Source organism: Hyla sarda, chromosome 4 (assembly GCF_029499605.1).
Source record: "Hyla sarda isolate aHylSar1 chromosome 4, aHylSar1.hap1, whole genome shotgun sequence".
Taxonomy (NCBI): Eukaryota; Metazoa; Chordata; class Amphibia; order Anura; family Hylidae; genus Hyla; species Hyla sarda.
The window spans coordinates 28,307,856-28,326,358 of record NC_079192.1 but is presented as its reverse complement, the minus strand read 5'-3'; the positions used below and the strand labels follow the sequence as shown (position 1 = coordinate 28,326,358).

Here is an 18,503-nt window from a genome sequence, read left to right as displayed (position 1 = left end):
ACATTACTTCATGAAGTGGAGGCCAGTCCTCTACACCAGACAGATATATAACATTACTTCATGAAATGGAGGCCAGTCCTCTACACCAGACAGATATATAACATTACTTCATGAAGTGGAGGCCAGTCCCCTACACCAGACAGATATATAACATTACTTCATGAAGTGGAGGCCAGTCCCCTACACCAGACAGATATATAACATTACTTCATGAAATGGAGGCCAGTCCTCTACACCAGACAGATATATAACATTACTTCATGAAGTGGAGGCCAGTCCCCTACACCAGACAGATATATAACATTACTTCATGAAGTGGAGGCCAGTCCCCTACACCAGACAGATATATAACATTACTTCATGAAGTGGAGGCCAGTCCCATACACTAGTCATGAAGTAATGTTATGTATATGAATATGTCTGGTGTAAGGGACTGGCCTCCATTTCATGCATTGTAGTAGCTTTTAGGGTACATGCACACTACAAATACACACATTCTTAACCCCTTAATGACAATGGACATATATTTACGTCCATTGCCGACTCCTGTTATATGAAGCTCACTCAGGAGCTGAGCACGCTTCATACCTGGTGGGTCCCGGTTGTTATCAGCAACCTGGACCCGTGGCTAATACCGGACATCGCCAATCGGGCTGATGTCCGGTATTAACCCGTACAGGACCCAGGGCGTATGGATACGCCTTCTGTACCTGGGTCTTAAGGACCCAGGGGTACTGGTACGCATGTGGGAATTCCGGTCCCCGACTGGGGTGATTGCTGATATCGATCAGCAGGCACCCCGCGCAAATGCCCAGGGGGGTCATCACACTTGCGATTTGCGCCTATTCCGGTTCATACGGGTCTATGTTGACCCGGAATATAAGGGGGATCGCGGTTGTCCGACGACCAATAGCAGATCGGGGGCGGGGGGATTGACTTTCGTTAATCCCCCCGCTATACAGTGGTCTCTTAACTGTATCCCTCCAGATCTTGCAAAACTACAACTCCTAGCATGGCCAAACAGCTGTTTGCTGTCTGGGCATGCTGGGATTTGTAGTTTTGTAGCATCTGGAGCTGTCTCGGCATGCTGGGAGTTTTAGTTGCATACCTCCAGCTGTTGCAAAACTACATCTCCCAGCATGCCCTTCAGTGATCAGTACATGCTGGGAGTTGTAGTTTTGCAACAGCTGGAGGCACACTGGTTGGAAAATACTAACTGAATGTTTTCCAACCAGTGTGCCTCCAGCTGTTGCAAAACTACAACTCCCAGCATGCACGATCTGTCAGTACATGCTGGGAGTTGTAGCTTTGAAACAGCTGGAGGTTTGCCCCCCCATGTGAACGTACAGGGTACATTCACACGGGCAGGTTTACAGTAAGTTTCCTGCTTCAAGTATGAGCTAATTTTTCGCTGCGGTGCAAATTTCTAGCGGGATGCTCACTGTAAACCTCTGCCAGTGCGAATGTACCCTAAAAACACTACACTAACACATAATAAAGGGTAAAACACCCCTTACAGTCCCCCCCAATAAAAATGAAAAACTTGTTGCAAAACAACAACTCCCAGCATTTCCAGACAGCCACTGACTGTCAAAGCATGCTGGGAGTTTAGCAACAGCTGGAGGCACCCTATGTCCACCCCTATGGAATCCCTAATTTAGCCCTCAAATGCGCATGGTGCTCGCTCACTTCGGCGCCCTGTCGTATTTCAAGGAAACAGTTTAGGGTCACATATGGAGTATTTCCGTACTCGGGAGAAATTGCACTACAAATTTTGGGGGCTTTTTCTCCTTTTACTCCTTAAGAAAAGGAAAAGTTGGGGGCTACACCAGCCTGTTGGTGTAAAAAAAATAAAAAAATAATTTTATTTTACACTAACATGCTGGTGTTGCCCTATACTTTTTATTTTCACAAGTGGTAAAAGGAAAAATAGACCCCCAAAATTTGTAACGCAATTTCTCCTGAGTAAGGAAATACCCCATATGTGGGCGTAAAATGCTCTGCGGATGCACAACAAGGCTCAGGAGTGAGAGCGCACCATGTACATTTGAAGCCTAAATTGGTGATTTGCACAGGGGTGGCTGATTTTACAGCGGTTCTGACATAAACGCAAAAAAAGAAATACACACGTGACCCCATTTTGAAAATTACATCCCTCACGGAATGTAACAAGGGGTATAGTGAGCCTTAATAACCCACAGGTGTTTAATGAAAATTCTTCAAAGTTGGATGGAAAAATTAGAATTATTTTTTTTTTTTTAACTAAAATGCTGTTGTTACCCTACATTTTTCATTTTCACAAGGGAAAATAGGAAAGAAGCCCCGCAAAATGTGTAACCACATTTCTTCTGAGTAAGAACATACCCCATATGTGAAAGTAAAGTGCTCTGCTGGCGCACTAAAATGCTCAGAAGAGAAGGAGCGCCATTGGGATTTTGGAGAGAAAATTTGTCCCGAATTGAAGGCCACGTGCGTTTACAAAGCCCCCATAGTGCCAGAACAGTGGACCCCCCTCATGTGACCCCATTTTGGAAACTACACCCTTCACAGAATTTAATAAGGGGTGCAGTGAGCATTTACGCCCCACAGGTGTCTGACAGATTTTTGGAAGAGTGGGCCTTGAAAATGAAAAATGTAATTTTTCATTTGCACAGCCCACTGTTCCAAAGATCTGTCAAACGCCAGTGGGGTCTAAATACTCACTGCACCCCTTATTAAATTTTGTGATGGGTGTAGTTTCCAAAATGGGGTCACATGTGGGGGGGGGGTCCACTGTTCTGGCATCACGGAGGGCTTTGTAAACGCACATGGCCCCCGACTTCTATTCCAACCAAATTCTGTTGCCAAAAGCTCAATGGCACTCCTCCTCTTCTGAGCATTGTAGTGCGCCAGCAGAGCACTTGACGTCCACACATGGGGTATTTCCATATTCAGAAGAAATGGGGTTACAAATTTTGGAGGGCCATTTTCTCCTATTACCCCTTGTAAAAATGTAAAATTTCGGGGAAAACCAGCATTTTAGTGAAATTTTTTTTTCATTTATACATCCAAAGTTAACGAAAAGTCATCAAACACCTGGAAGGTGTTAAGGCTCACTGTACCCCTTGTTGCATTCCTTGAGGGGTGTAGTTTCTAAAATAGTATGCCATGTGTTTGTTTTTTTTGTCCTGGCACCATAGGGGCTTCCTAAATGCGACATGCCCTCCAAAAACCAATTCAGCAAATTTTGCTTTTCAAAAGCCAGATGTGACTCCTCTTCTGAGCATTGTAGTGCTCCAGCAGAGCAGTTGACGTCCCCACATGGGGTATTTTCATGCCTAGAAGAGATGGGGTTACAAATTTTGGGGGGCATTTTGTCCTATTATCCCTTGTAAAAATTTAAAATTTGAGGGAAAACCAGCATTTTAGTGAAAAAAAAAATCATTTACACATCCAACTTTAACGAAAAGTCATCAAACACCTGTGGGGTGTTAAGGCTCAATGTTCCCCTTGTTATGTGCCTTGAGGGGTGTAGTTTCCAAAATAGTATGCAATGTGTTTGTTTTTTTTGCTGTTCTGGCACCATAGAGGCTTCCTAAATGTGACATGCCCCCCAAAAACCATTTCAGAAAAACTCACTATCCAAAATCCCACTGTCGCTCCTTCCCTTCTGAGCCCTCTACTTCGCCCGCCGAACACTTGACATACACATATTTCCGTACTCGAGAGAAATTGGATTACACATTTTAGGAAGATTTCTCTTCTTTTACCCCTTATAAAAATTCAATAACTGGGTCTACAAGAACATGCCAGTGTAAAAAATGAAGATTTTGAATTTTCTCCTTCAAATTGCTGCTATTCCTGTGAAACACCTAAAGGGTTAACAAACCTTTTGAATGTCATTTTGAATACTTTGAGGGGTGCAGTTTTTATAATGGGGTCATTTGTATGGTATTTTTAATATGAAGACCCTTCAAATCCACTTCAAAACTGAACAGGTCCCTGAAAAATTTCGATTTTGAAAATTTTGTAAAAAATTTTGTAAGTTACCTGCGGCACGTCATCTTCAGTGCTCCGACCTCTGGTCCTCCGGTCCCAGGACCTACTGCTATGGCCTATAGGCCATAGCAGTAGATCATGACCCCGGACCGGATGAGCGGTGGTCGGAGCTAGGGATCGACCGGTTATCGATATGGCCGATATTATCGGCCGATAATCACGATTTTGGGCATTATCGGTATCGGCAATTATCTTGCCAATAAGCCGATAATGCCCCGCCCCCCGCACCACCCCCACCGCACCGCGACCGCCACCCCCGACCCGCCGCACCGCACCCCGACCCACCGCACCGCGTCGCACCCCCCACCGTGATGCTGGGCGGTATACCGGTATGGATTTTTGCCCATACCGCTATACCTGTCGGGCCCCTCCCCCACCCTCCGAGTCAATAAAAAAATTTAACTTACCCGTAATGGGGGTGGTCATCTTCTCCACTCCGGGCAGGCTCCGGCCTAGTACACTGCATAGACGCCGCTACGCCGTGACGTCAGGTGCGTCGCTGCACACGGGCGTCACTGTGCAGTGGCGTCTATGCAGCGTACTAGGCTGGAGCCTGCCCGGAGTGGAGAAGAGGACCGCCGGAGAAGAAGGACAGCCCGGACCGCTTCACCCTCCACCCGGAACGCCCCCGGACACTACAGGAACGATGGATGGATGGCCCGGACCACCCTGACAGATAGGGGAGAGAAGAGGGTGGCGGCGGTGGACTATGGCCCCGCAAAAGCCACTGCAGATCATTGATTTAAAGCGCCCGCTTTAAATCAATGACCTGCAGCGGTGTCGCAGGGGGTTAAATAGCCGATAACTTATACCGGAATATCGGTATAAGTTATCGGCTATCGGCCCTAACCTGCAACGATTATCGGTATCGACCCTAAAAAAACTATATCGGTCGATCCCTAGTCGGAGCACTGAAGTGGGACAGTACACAGACATACAGCCTCCAGCCATACACTGTATATGGCTGAAGGTAGTATGTCTGTGGGGGCTACTGCCTACCTAATGTGGGGGAACTATACTGCCAACCTAATGTGGGGGACCTATACTGCCAACCTAATGTGGGGGACCTATACTGCCAACCTAATGTGGGGGACCTATACTGCCGACCTAATGTGGGGGAACTATACTGCCCACCTAATGTGGAAGACCTATACTGCCGACCTAATGTGGGGGAACTGTACTGCCAACCTAATGTGGGGGAACTATACTGCCAACCTAATGTGGAAGACCTATACTGCCGACCTAATGTGTGGGGAACTGTACTGCCAACCTAATGTGGGGGAACTATACTGCCAACCTAATGTGGGGGAACTATACTGCCAACCTAATGTGGGGGAACTATACTGCCAACCTAATGTGGGGGAACTATACTGCCAACCTAATGTGGGGGAACTATACTTCCAACCTAATGTGGGGGGAACTATGCTGACAACCTAATGTGGGGCAACTATGCTGACAACCTAATGTGTGGCAACTATACTGACAACCTAATGTGGGGGAACTATACTGACAACCTAATGTGGGGCAACTATGCTGACAACCTAATGTGTGGCAACTATGCTGACAACCTAATGTGGGGGAACTATCCTGACAACCTAATGTGGGGGAACTATGCTGACAACCTAATGTGGGGGAACTATGCTGACAACCCAATGTGGGGCAGCTATGCTGACAACCTAATGTGGGAAGTACCTAGAGGGGTTGTCTTATTTGGCGAGTATATCTCAAACTCTGTATTTTAACTGTATAAATTGTGGGTCATCTTATACGGCATGTCGTCTAATATCCCGGAAAATATGGTAGTAGAATAAAATAAAACCGATACAAATTAGGTATCCTTTCAACCATATGGACCTACAGAATAAATATATGGTGTCATTTTTACCAAAAAGTGCACTGCGTAGAATCAGAAGGCCACAAAATTTACAACATTATATTTTTCAAATTTTGCCCCACAAATATTTTTTTTTCTGGTTTCACCATAGATTTTTAGAAGGTGAGGTGGAAAATACAAAAGTGCAAAAATGAAAAAAACTGTGGTTAAGCTATGTTCACACCCCAGAATTTTCGTGCGAAATTCTGCATTGGAATTCCGCTGCAGCAGAGTCCCTGTCACGATGCCGGCTGGCAGGTGGTGGATCCTCTGTGCCAGAGAGGGATTGGCGTGGACCGTGCTAGTGGACCGGTTCTAAGCCACTACTGGTTTTCACCAGAGCCCGCCGCAAAGCGGGATGGTCTTGCTGCGGCGGTAGTGACCAGGTCGTATCCACTAGCAACGGCTCACCTCTCTGGCTGCTGAAGATAGGCGCGGTACAAGGGAGTAGGCAAAAGCAAGGTCGGACGTAGCAGAAGGTCGGGGCAGGCAGCAAGGATCGTAGTCAGGGGCAACGGCAGAAGGTCTGGAATCACAGGCAAGGAACACACAAGGAACGCTTTCACTGGCACTAAGGCAACAAGATCCGGCGAGGGAGTGAAGGGGAAGTGAGGTGATATAGGGAAGTGCACAGGTGTAAACACTAATTGGAACCACTGCGCCAATCAGCGGCGCAGTGGCCCTTTAAATCGCAAAGACCCGGCGCGCGCGCGCCCTAGGGAGCGGGGCCGCGCGCGCCGGGACAGAACTGACGGAGAGCGAGTCAGGTACGGGAGCCGGGGTGCGCATCGCGAGCGGGCGCTACCCGCATCGCGAATCGCACCCCGGCCGGAGGCAGTATCGCAGCGCCCCGGGTCCGTGGAACCGACCGGGGCGCTGCGGTGAGGAGAGTGTAGCGAGCGCTCCGGGGAGGAGCGGGGACCCGGAGCGCTCGGCGTAACAGTACCCCCCCCCTTGGGTCTCCCCCTCTTCTTGGGGCCTGAGAACCTGAGGATCAGACTTTTGTCCAGGATATTGTCCTCAGGTTCCCAGGACCTCTCTTCTGGACCACAACCCTCCCAGTCCACTAAAAAAAAATTTTTTCCTCTGACCTTTTTGGCAGCTAAAATTTCTTTGACCGAGAAGATGTCCGAGGAGCCGGAAACAGGAGTGGGAGGAACAGATTTGGGAGAAAAACGGTTGAGGATGAGTGGTTTGAGAAGAGAGACGTGAAAGGCATTAGGGATACGAAGAGAGGGAGGAAGAAGAAGTTTATAAGAGACAGGATTAATTTGACACAAAATTTTGAAAGGACCAAGATAGCGTGGTCCCAACTTGTAGCTAGGGACACGGAAGCGGACATATTTAGCGGAGAGCCATACCTTGTCTCCAGGGGAAAAAAACGGGGGGAGCTCTTCTTTTCTTATCCGCGAACTTCTTCATGCGTGATGAAGCCTGTAAGAGAGAATTTTGGGTCTCTCTCCATATGATGGAAAGGTCACGAGAAATTTCATCCACAGCGGGCAGACCAGAGGGCAAGGGAGTAGGGAGGGGGGGAAGAGGGTGACGGCCGTACACCACGAAAAATGGGGATTTGGAGGAAGACTCAGAGACCCTGAAGTTATACGAGAATTCGGCCCATGGGAGGAGATCTGCCCAGTCATCCTGGCGGGAGGAAACAAAATGTCGCAAATAATCACCCAAGATCTGGTTAATCCTTTCTACTTGTCCATTGGACTGGGGATGATATGCGGAAGAAAAATTTAATTTAATCTTGAGTTGTTTACAGAGAGCCCTCCAGAATTTAGACACGAATTGGACGCCTCTATCCGAGACAATCTGCGTAGGCAACCCGTGAAGACGAAAAATGTGTACAAAAAATTGTTTAGCCAACTGAGGCGCAGAAGGAAGACCAGGAAGAGGGATGAAATGTGCCATTTTGGAGAATCGATCAACGACCACCCAAATAACAGTGTTGCCACGGGAAGGGGGTAAATCAGTAATAAAATCCATACCAATCAGAGACCAAGGCTGTTCGGGGACAGGCAGAGGATGAAGAAAACCAGCAGGCTTCTGGCGAGGAGTCTTATCCCGGGCACAGATAGTGCAGGCTCGCACAAAGTCCACAACATCCGTCTCCAGAGTCGGCCACCAATAGAAGCGGGAGATGAGTTGCACAGATTTCTTGATACCCGCATGACCTGCGAGAAGGGAGGAGTGACCCCATTTGAGGATTCCGAGGCGTTGGCGAGGAGAAACAAAGGTCTTTCCTGGAGGAGTCTGCCTGATGGAGGCAGGAGAAGTGGAGATCAGGCAGTCAGGTGGAATGATGTGTTGCGGAGAGAGTTCAACTTCTGAGGCATCCGAGGAACGAGAGAGAGCATCGGCCCTAATGTTCTTATCGGCAGGACGAAAGTGAATCTCAAAATTAAATCGGGCAAAGAACAGAGACCACCGGGCCTGGCGAGGATTCAGCCGTTGGGCAGACTGGAGGTAGGAGAGGTTCTTGTGGTCGGTGTAGATAATAACAGGAGAACTTGATCCCTCCAGCAGATGCCTCCATTCCTCAAGTGCTAATTTAATGGCTAGAAGCTCTCGATCCCCGATGGAGTAGTTCCTCTCCGCTGGAGAGAAGGTCCTAGAGAAAAAACCACAAGTGACAGCATGCCCGGAAGAATTTTTTTGTAGAAGAACAGCTCCAGCTCCCACTGAGGAGGCATCAACCTCCAATAGGAAGGGTTTGGAAGGGTCAGGTCTGGAGAGGACGGGAGCCGAAGAAAAGGCAGACTTGAGTCGTTTAAAGGCGTCTTCTGCTTGAGGAGGCCAGGACTTGGGATCAGCATTTTTTTTGGTTAAAGCCACGATAGGAGCCACAATGGTAGAAAAATGTGGAATAAATTGCCTGTAATAATTGGCGAACCCCAAAAAGCGTTGGATAGCACGGAGTCCGGAGGGGCGTGGCCAATCTAAGACGGCAGAGAGTTTGTCTGGATCCATCTGTAGTCCCTGGCCAGAGACCAAATAACCTAGAAAAGGAAGAGATTGGCATTCAAACAGACATTTCTCAATTTTGGCATAGAGTTGGTTGTCACGAAGTCTCTGAAGAACCATACGGACATGCTGGCGGTGTTCTTCTAGATTGGCAGAAAAAATTAGGATATCGTCCAGATATACAACAACACAGGAGTATAACAGATCACGAAAAATTTCATTGACAAAGTCTTGGAAGACGGCAGGGGCGTTGCACAGTCCAAAGGGCATGACCAGATACTCAAAGTGTCCATCTCTGGTGTTAAATGCCGTTTTCCACTCGTCCCCCTCTCTGATGCGGATGAGGTTATAGGCGCCTCTTAAGTCCAATTTAGTGAAGATGTGGGCACCTTGGAGGCGATCAAAGAGTTCAGAGATGAGGGGTAAGGGGTAGCGGTTCTTAACCGTGATTTTATTAAGACCGCGGTAGTCAATGCAAGGACGTAGGGAGCCATCTTTTTTGGACACAAAGAAAAATCCGGCTCCGGCAGGAGAGGAGGATTTACGGATAAAGCCCTTTTTTAGATTCTCCTGGACGTATTCGGACATGGCAAGAGTCTCTGGGGCAGAGAGAGGATAAATTCTGCCCCGGGGTGGAGTAGTGCCCGGGAGGAGGTCGATAGGGCAATCATAAGGCCTGTGAGGAGGTAGAGTCTCAGCTTGTTTTTTGCAGAAAACATCCGCGAAGTCCATATAGGCCTTAGGGAGACCGGTTACTGGAGGAACCACAGAGTTACGGCAAGGGTTACTGGGAACCGGTTTTAGACAGTTCTTGGAACAAGAGGACCCCCAACTCTTGATCTCCCCAGTGGACCAATCCAGGGTAGGGGAATGAAGTTGAAGCCAGGGAAGTCCAAGGAGAATTTCCGAGGTGCAATTGGGGAGGACCAAAAGTTCAATCCTCTCATGATGAGATCCGATGCTCATAAGAAGGGGCTCCGTGCGGAAACGTATGGTACAGTCCAATCTTTCATTATTCACACAATTGATGTAGAGGGGTCTGGCGAGACTGGTCACCGGGATGTTGAACCTTTTGACGAGAGAGGCCAAAATAAAATTTCCTGCAGATCCAGAGTCCAAGAAGGCCACTGTAGAGAAGGAGAAGGCAGAGGCAGACATCCGCACAGGCACAGTAAGACGTGGAGAAGAAGAGTAGACATCAAGGACTGTCTCACCTTTGTGCGGAGTCAGCGTACGTCTTTCCAGGCGGGGAGGACGGATAGGACAATCTCTCAGGAAGTGTTCGGTACTAGCACAGTACAGGCAGAGGTTCTCCATACGGCGTCGTGTCCTCTCTTGAGGTGTCAGGCGAGACCGGTCGACCTGCATAGCCTCCACGGCGGGAGGCACAGGAACAGATTGCAGGGGACCAGAGGAGAGAGGAGCCGAGGAGGAGAAACGCCTCGTGCGAACAGAGTCCATATCTTGGCGGAGTTCCTGACGCCTTTCGGAAAAACGCATGTCAATGCGAGTGGCTAGGTGAATAAGTTCATGTAGATTAGCAGGAATTTCTCGTGCGGCCAGAACATCTTTAATGTTGCTGGATAGGCCTTTTTTGAAGGTCGCGCAGAGGGCCTCATTATTCCAGGACAATTCTGAAGCAAGAGTACGGAATTGTACGGCATACTCGCCAACGGAAGAATTACCCTGGACCAGGTTCAACAGGGCAGTCTCAGCAGAAGAGGCTCGGGCAGGTTCCTCAAAGACACTTCGGATTTCCGAGAAGAAGGAGTGTACAGAGGCAGTGACGGGGTCATTGCGGTCCCAGAGCGGTGTGGCCCATGACAGGGCTTTTCCGGACAGAAGGCTGACTACGAAAGCCACCTTAGACCTTTCAGTGGGAAACAGGTCCGACATCATCTCCAGATGCAGGGAACATTGGGAAAGAAAGCCACGGCAAAACTTAGAGTCCCCATCAAATTTATCCGGTAAGGATAAGCGTATCCCAGGAGCGGCCACTCGCTGCGGAGGAGGTGCAGGAGCTGGCGGAGGAGATGATTGCTGAAGCTGTGGTAGTAACTGTTGTAGCATAACGGTCAGTTGAGACAGCTGTTGGCCTTGTTGCGCTATCTGTTGTGACTGCTGGGCGACCACCGTGGTGAGGTCAGCGACAACTGGCAGAGGAACTTCAGCGGGATCCATGGCCGGATCTACTGTCACGATGCCGGCTGGCAGGTGGTGGATCCTCTGTGCCAGAGAGGGATTGGCGTGGACCGTGCTAGTGGACCGGTTCTAAGCCACTACTGGTTTTCACCAGAGCCCGCCGCAAAGCGGGATGGTCTTGCTGCGGCGGTAGTGACCAGGTCGTATCCACTAGCAACGGCTCACCTCTCTGGCTGCTGAAGATAGGCGCGGTACAAGGGAGTAGGCAAAAGCAAGGTCGGACGTAGCAGAAGGTCGGGGCAGGCAGCAAGGATCGTAGTCAGGGGCAACGGCAGAAGGTCTGGAATCACAGGCAAGGAACACACAAGGAACGCTTTCACTGGCACTAAGGCAACAAGATCCGGCGAGGGAGTGAAGGGGAAGTGAGGTGATATAGGGAAGTGCACAGGTGTAAACACTAATTGGAACCACTGCGCCAATCAGCGGCGCAGTGGCCCTTTAAATCGCAAAGACCCGGCGCGCGCGCGCCCTAGGGAGCGGGGCCGCGCGCGCCGGGACAGAACTGACGGAGAGCGAGTCAGGTACGGGAGCCGGGGTGCGCATCGCGAGCGGGCGCTACCCGCATCGCGAATCGCACCCCGGCCGGAGGCAGTATCGCAGCGCCCCGGGTCCGTGGAACCGACCGGGGCGCTGCGGTGAGGAGAGTGTAGCGAGCGCTCCGGGGAGGAGCGGGGACCCGGAGCGCTCGGCGTAACAGTCCCATTGAATTCAATGGGATTCTACTGCACTGTGCACTGGGTGGAGTTTCCGGAACAGATGTTTCTGATGCAGAAATTCCTAATCCGCTGTCCACAGAAAGAATGGACATGTCCAGGGCCAGACTGGAACCAAAAATGGGCCCGGGCAGCTCAGAATAAGCAGCCCATTTCGCACATGGGTGTGGCTATGTGAAGGCAAAGCCTCAAAGGGAAGGGTGAAATGTCCATAATAGTTGGGCACAATATGGTACACAATAGGAAAATGTTATATATATATATATATATATATATATATATATATATATATATATATATATATATATATATATATATATATATATGTATATATATGTGTATATATGACAATTCCCCAAAAGAAACACATGAACCTCTATATATTTACCAAATAACACTAGTATATATGGAGGAATATTACCACCATACATGTTACCATCATACTGTTACTGACCAAATTCTGTATACTGAGACCAAATCAGTGACCCCCCCGACCTACGATGGCCCCAACATACGATAATTTCAACATGCGATGGCCACTCAGAGGCCATCGCATGTTGAAGGCAGCATCAACATACGATGCTTTTGTATGTTGGGGCCATCGCATAAACGGCTATGCGACAGCGCAGACTGCTTCAGCTGCCACCGGATAGCGGTTTACGGTGCCCCGTGTGCTCCGGTGATGGTCTCTTACCTGTCCTCGGGGCTCCGGAGCATCCTCTTCGGGATCCCCTCCATTGCCGGCGCTCTCCTTGGTCGTCATCATGTCGCCGCACACACCGTCCCGTCATCCAATAGGAGCGGCATGCGTAATGACGTGATGGTGGCGACGGAGAGCGAGGATCCCAGGGAAGCAGAGACGCCCGGAGTGTCGGGGACAGCCCGGGGAGGGCAGCATCCAGGGCAGCGGTGACGAGCAGTGACGGTCCGGAGCAGCGGGGACAGGTGAGCATAACATCCTATACTTTACATTGCACGGATCCCTCAACATACGATGGTTTCAACAAACGATGGTTCATTTGGAACGGATTACCATCGTATGTTGAGGGACCACTGTATTACCATAAAATACCAGTATACAAGGAGGAATATTATAACCATATATATCATCATTATACTGTAACTAACCTAATGCTATATACTGAGACTAATATTACCAATAATACCAGTATACAAGGAGGAATATTATTACCATATATATATATTACCATCATACTGTTACTGACTAAATCCTGTATAGACTAATAGTACCAATAATAAGAGTATACAAGGAGGAAATATTCCCTCTACAGTGACCATATAGTGGTCAGCTTTACACTGCTCTGCAGACCATATAAGTGATTACATACGATTAAATCTGGTGAATCGCAGGTGATGACTTCTCTGATTGGAGTCGTTCCCTTTCCTTTTTCTTCTCCATCCGGCCCAGACCATCAAGTTGATTTCTTCTTTCAGGCACAACTCATCTCCACAGAACAAGCCAAACAAACATTTTAGGATCTGCACTTTGCCAAACAGTAATAATAACCCTCTTAGTGTTCTACACAGAAGTTCTTAGGTTGCCCCAGTAGGTTTACAGGTCCCTTCACGTAGTTTCCCCCATTATGCAGGTGCCCTAAGTAGGCAGGTACCCCTGTAGGTAGGTGTTAGGTATCGGCCGATTATCGGTTTGGCCGATATTATCGGCCGATAATCACGATTTTGGGCATTATCGGTAACGGCAATTACCTTGAGGACCCCCGGACAGGCAGGGTGAGAGAAGCGGGTGGCGGCGGTCTATGGCACCGCAAAAGCCGCTGCAGCTCATTGATTTAAAGCGCCCGCTGTAAATCAATGATCTGCAGCGGTGTGGCGGGGGGATAAATAGCCGATAACTTATACCGGAATATCGGTATAAATTATCGGCTATCGGCCCTAACCTCCCAGATTATTGGTATCGGCTCTAAAAAAACAATATCGGTCGATCCCCAGTAGGTGTCACCTGTAGGTAGCTGCCCCTGTAGATACAGAGATTACGCAGCACTTCAGGGATAGTTCAAAAGTGGTTTATTATCCCATGCAACACTAAGTGATACCACGTTTCACCGGCCTTTCACCGGCTTTCTCAAGCACATGCACATTGGCGGAAATTCACTCAGCCGCAAATGCTAAAAGGGGCATTTTCGCCCGATAATTTTCAGCAGCCGAATTTTCAGTGCATCCCTACCTTTAGTGCAGCAGCCCCCTTTACTGAAGAAGTCTTCTTTAATGCAGCAGCCCCCTTTTGTGTAGCAGCCCCTAATGTTAAGTTAGAAAAATAAAAAAAAAACATACTCACCTGGTGCACCCTTAGTCCTCAGCAGTATGGCCTTTCTCCTCTTCTTGTCTTCTCCTCTGGTCTGTGTTCCTGCGAATGAAGATGTCACTTATACACCAGAGCATAAAGCTCAGAGGACAGGCGCACAGGCCTCTTGTCGGCTGCCTGCATATCGCAGGCAGCCGCAAGAGTGATTGACAGGGCGATGAACCAATGGTTCTTCGCTCTGTCAATCATCAGAGCCCTGCACTTAGCTATAGGCGCGCTTATATTTAAATTTGTTGTAGACCGGATGGCCATGAGGACTGCCCAGCCCACCAGGCAATTGCCTGGTGTGCCCGATGGCAAGTCCCTCCCTGGACATGTGAATCCCTGAGCAACCACAACTTTCAACACTGAGTCCCCCTTTAAAGGCGCACACAGTATTAAATGTGTGCTGCCTCGGCTGACGTAATAGGAAAGAGCCAGCATCTCCGTCCTGTCACTCCAGTCTGGGCTTCATATGCGGCAGCAACTCTGCATAATGCTGTCTGCACATGAAGCTAAAAGAAAAGAGGAGTGACAGGAGATGCAGGGAAACGTAGGAGAGGTGAGTGTTGTGATTTTTTTTCTTTTATGGAGCTGTGTGAGGGGACATAATATTGTATGGGGCAATGTGAGGGGACATAATACATTATGGGTCAATGTGAGGGGACATAATATTGTATGGGGCAATGTGAGGGGACATAATACATTATGGGTCAATGTGAGGGGACATTATATTGTATGGGTCAATGTGAGGGAACATTATATTGTATGGGTCAATGTGAGGGAACATTATATTGTATGGGACAATGTGAGGGGACATAATATTGTATGGGGCAATGTGAGGGAACATTATATGGTATGGGGCATTGTGAGGGGACATAATATTGTATGGGGCAATGTTAGGGGACATAATATTGTATGGGTCAATGTGAGGGGACCTTATATTGTAAGGGTCAATGTGAGGGGACATAATATTGTATGGGTCAATGTGAGGGGAGATAATATTGTATGGGTCAATGTGAGGGGACATAATATTGTATGGGTCAATGTAAGGGGACATTATATTGTATGGGGCAATGTGAGGGGACATAATACTGTATGGGTCAATGTAAGGGGACATTATATTACATGGGTCAATGTGAGGGGACATAATACATTATGGGTCAATGTGAGGGGACATTATATTGTATGGGTCAATGTAAGGGAACATTATATTGTGTGGGTCAATGTGAGGGGACATTATATTGTATGGGACAATGTGAGGGGACATAATAATGTATGGAGCAATGTGAGGGGACATTATATGGCATGGGGCATTGTGAGGGGACATAATATTGTATGGGGCAATGTTAGGGGACAGAATATTGTATGGGTCAATGTGAGGGGACCTTATATTGTAAGGGTCAATGTGAGGGGACATAATATAGTATGGGTCAATGTGAGGGGACATAATATTGTATGGGTCAATGTAAGGGGACATAATATTATATGGGTCAATGTGAGGGGACTAATACTTTATGGGTCAATGTGAGGGGACATTATATTGTATGGGTCATTGTGGGGGACTTTATATTGTATGGGGCAATGTGAGGGGACATAATATTGTATGGGGTAATGTGAGGGGACATAATATTATATGGGACCTTGTGAGGGGACATTATATTGTATGGGGCAATGTGAGGGGACATAATACTGTATGGGTCAATGTAAGGGGACATTATATTATATGGTTCAATGTGAGGGGACATAATTCTTTATGGGTCAATGTGAGGGGACATTATATTGTATGGGTCAATGTAAGGGGACATTATATTGTATGGATCAATGTGAGGGGACATTATATTGTATGGGACAATGTGAGGGGACATAATATTGTATGGGTCAAGGTGAGGGGACATTATATTGTATGGGACAATGTGAGGGGACACAATACTGTATGGGTCAATGTAAGGGGACCTTATATTGTATGGGTCAATGTGAGGGGACATAATATTGTATCGGTCAATGTAAGAGGACCTTATATTGTATGGGTCAATGTGAGGGGACATAATATTGTATTGGTCAATGTAAGGGGACATTATATTGTATGGGGCAATGTGAGGGGACACAATACTGTATGGGTCAATGTAAAGGGACATTATATTATATGGGTCAATGTGAGGGGACATAATACATTATGGGTCAATGTGAGGGGACATTATATTGTATGGGTCAATGTAAGGGAACATTATATTGTATGGGTCAATGTGAGGGGACATTATATTGTATGGGACAATGTGAGGGGACATAATATTGTATGGGTCAATGTGAGGGGACCTTATATTGTATGGGACAATGTGAGGGACATAATATTGTATGGGTCAATGTGAGGGGACCTGATATTGTAAGGGTCAATGTGAGGGGACATAATATTGTATGGGTCAATGTGAGGGGACATAATATTGTATGGGTCAATGTAGGGGGACATTATATTGTATGGGGCAATATGAGGGGACATAATATTGTATGGGTCAATGTGAGGGGACCTTATATTGTAAGGGTCAATGTGAGGGGACATAATATTGTATGGGTCAATGTGAGGGGACATTATATTGTATGGGGCAATGTGAGGGGACATAATACTGTATGGGTCAATGTAAGGGGACATTATATTACATGGGTCAATGTGAGGGGACATAATACATTATGGGTCAATGTGAGGGGACATTATATTGTATGGGTCAATGTAAGGGAACATTATATTGTGTGGGTCAATGTGAGGGGACATTATATTGTATGGGACAATGTGAGAGGACATAATATTGTATGGGGCAATGTGAGGGGACATTATATGGTATGGGGCATTGTGAGGGGACAGAATATTGTATGGGTCAATGTGAGGGGACCTTATATTGTAAGGGTCAATGTGAGGGGACATAATATAGTATGGGTCAATGTGAGGGGACATAATATTGTATGGGTCAATGTAAGGGGACATAATATTATATGGGTCAATGTGAGGGGACTAATACTTTATGGGTCAATGTGAGGGGACATTATATTGTATGGGTCATTGTGGGGGACTTTATATTGTATGGGGCAATGTGAAGGGACATAATATTGTATGGGGTAATGTGAGGGGACATAATATTATATGGGACCTTGTGAGGGGACATTATATTGTATCGGGCAATGTGAGGGGACATAATACTGTATGGGTCAATGTAAGGGGACATTATATTATATGGGTCAATGTGAGGGGACATAATTCTTTATGGGTCAATGTGAGGGGACATTATATTGTATGGGTCAATGTGAGGGGACATAATATTGTGTGGCTCAATGTGAGGGGACATTATATTGTATGGGACAATGTGAGGGGACATAATATTATATGGGGCAATGTGAGGGGACATAATATTGTATGGGGCAATGTGAGGGGACATTATATTGTATGGGGCGTTGTGAGGGGACATAATATTGTACGGGGCAATGTGAGGGGACATAATATTGTATGGGGCATTGTGAGGGGACATGATATTCTATGGGACAATGTGAGGGGACATAATATTGTATGGGACAATGTGAGGGGACATAATATTGTATGGGGCATTGTGAGGGGACATGATATTGTATGGGGAAACGTGAGGGGACATTATATTGTATGGGGCATTGTGAGGGGACATAATATTGTATGGGTCAATGTGAGGGGACATTATATTGTATGGCTCAATGTGAGGGGACATAATATTGTGTGGCTCAATGTGAGGGGACATTATATTGTATGGGACAATGTGAGGGGACATAATATTGTATGGGGCAATGTGAGGGGACATAATATTGTATGGGGCAATGTGAGGGGACATTATATTGTATGGGGCGTTGTGAGGGGACATAATATTGTATGGGGCAATGTGAGGGGAGATAATATTGTATGGGGTATTGTGAGGGGACATTATGTTGTATGGGGCAATGTGAGGGGACATAATATTGTATGGGGCATTGTGAGGGGACATAATATTGTATGGCTCAATGTGAGGGGACATTATATTGTATGGGACAATGTGAGGGGACATAATATTGTATGGGACAATGTGAGGGGACATAATATTGTATGGGGCAATGTGAGGGGACATTATATTGTATGGGGCATTGTGAGGGGACATAATATTGTATGGGGCAATGTGAGGGGACATAATATTGTATGGGGCACTGTGAGGGGACATTATGTTGTATGGGGCAATGTGAGGGGACATAATATTGTATGGGGCATTGTGAGGGGACTTAAATTGTATGGGGCAATGTGAGGGGACATAATATTGTATGGCTCAATGTGAGGGGACATAATATTGTATGGCTCAATGTGAGGGGACATAATACTGTATGGGGCATTGTGAGGGGACAT

General features: G+C 47.3%; 1 protein-coding gene across 4 annotated transcripts in view; it reads right to left on the bottom strand.

Moving 5' to 3' along the window:
- LOC130367665 (complement C3-like) overlaps positions 1–18,503 on the bottom strand; it is a 229,346-nt gene that overhangs the window by 197,964 nt on the left and 12,879 nt on the right. Inside the window, exon 1 of one of the 4 annotated variants that reach the window (XM_056570239.1) lies at positions 532–675. The exons of the other annotated variants lie outside the window; for them this stretch is intronic. The gene's annotated coding sequence lies outside the window, so the exon portion shown is untranslated. Of the gene's footprint in view, positions 1–531; positions 676–18,503 lie in introns of those variants that run through there. 4 annotated transcript variants of the gene reach the window in all.